The sequence below is a fragment of the Oncorhynchus nerka genome, linkage group LG28 (genome assembly GCF_034236695.1).
Source record: "Oncorhynchus nerka isolate Pitt River linkage group LG28, Oner_Uvic_2.0, whole genome shotgun sequence".
Lineage (NCBI taxonomy): Eukaryota > Metazoa > Chordata > Actinopteri > Salmoniformes > Salmonidae > Oncorhynchus > Oncorhynchus nerka.
The window spans coordinates 51,702,109-51,703,931 of NC_088423.1; positions in this window are offsets into that span (position 1 = coordinate 51,702,109).

A 1,823-nucleotide genomic window follows, 5' to 3' on the forward strand; every position below is an offset into this window, starting at 1 on the left:
GTGGTGTACATTGAACTGTCTAGTGTCGTTCCCTGCAGAACAGTCATCTGGTGACAGGACTGTATAAATATTTGTCATTGTCTTGGTAGTCTTTGTCAACTGTTAACGATAATCATGGCCGGCGCCAGGACAGGTGGATGGGCATTTGATTTCCATAGGGGGACACGTTTTTTTCATGCGAATTTGTTTAAAAGAGGCACGCTTTTTCATGCGAACTTGTTTAATGGGTGTTATAGTAAAGTGAGTGAGTTTCAAGTTTGGGGAAGCTAACAATTTATCCTACTATTTCTACCAATCTGCGTGCCAGCTCTGATTTGCATATGCGCATTTTTGTGGAAGTTTATTTTCAATAATAATGTTTTCGTTTTTCTGGTTAATCATACAAATCTGAATTAACATGATAAAAAAAAAATCAAGTAACGCAGGAGCGAGCACCATACACACTGATAAACCTTGATCAATTTGCCACTAAATAAACGAGCGCATGAAACTTAGAGATAGGCCAACGCAGCAGTAGGCCTATAACTTCCATCATCAACAAAGTAAAATATTTAGGCCTAAAGCCAACAAATAAAAACAGAAGAAAATATCCTGATGAAAAAAACAGGTTCTTTCAGTTGAATTCAGGTCTCTACTCGGCCTGTCAGCCTCACTTTCTATTTGTCTTGACTTGAGGTATCTCTAGTAAAGTGCAACATTGTATCAAATTAATAAACTGTGTCCAGCACGAAGCTGTCACTAGCGAACTTGTAACATCGTATCAACTAGCCTATTGAGCTTGAGACAGACAGCTGTTTTTGTGCAGGGGAAAAAATATTCACGTCTTTTATGACGTTTCCACTGGATGTATGGGATCGGTATATCACAGAGGTAAAAAAAGGTTTTCTATTAGACACAACATAAATTCTCCATTAAATCTCTTGTTCACAATGACTTTTGCATTGATTGCAGTAGAAACATCAAAACAAGTGATAATTACTCTAAAAAGGTCTGGCCAACTTTTACAATCTTTGAATTGCATAACAAGTCAAGTGATGATTAGATAAAGTAATGATATCATATAGAAATGCATTTAAATCTCTTGTTCACAATAATAATTGCATTAATTGTCATAGAAACATAAAAAAAGTGCTAACGATTCTAAATTCATAAAAAAGTAAAGTGATGGTTTGATATAAACAAATCATATACAAATGCATTTAAATCTCTTGTTTGTTTGAACAGCTTCTACCCCAACCCATAAGACTGCTAAATAGTTAACCAAATAGCTACCCAAACTATCTGCATTGACCCGTTTACTCTTTTTGACTCTTTACAGACACACACAGACACACACACACACACTGCTGCTACTGTCTATTATACAGTTGAAGTCAGTGTGGGTCAGAAGTTTACATACACTCAATTAGTATTTGGTAGCATTGCCTTTAAACTGTTTAACTTGGGTCAAACATTTCAGGTAGCCTTCCACAAGCTTCCCACAATAAGTTGGGTGAATTTTGGCCCATTTCTCCTGACAGAGCTGGTGTAATTGAGTCAGGTTTGTAGGCCTCCTTGCTCGCACACGCTTTTTCAGTTCTGCCCACAAATTTTCTATAGGTTTGAGGTCAGGGCTTTGCGATGGCCACTTCAATACCTTGAGTTTGTTGTCCTTAAGGCATTTTTCCACAACTTTGGCAGTATGCTTGGGGTCATTGTCCATTTGGAAGACCCATTTGCGACCAAGCTTCAACTTCCTGACTGATGTCTTGAGATGTTGCTTCAATATATCCACATCATTTTCGTTCCTCATGAGGCCATCTATTTTGTGAAGTGCACCAGGC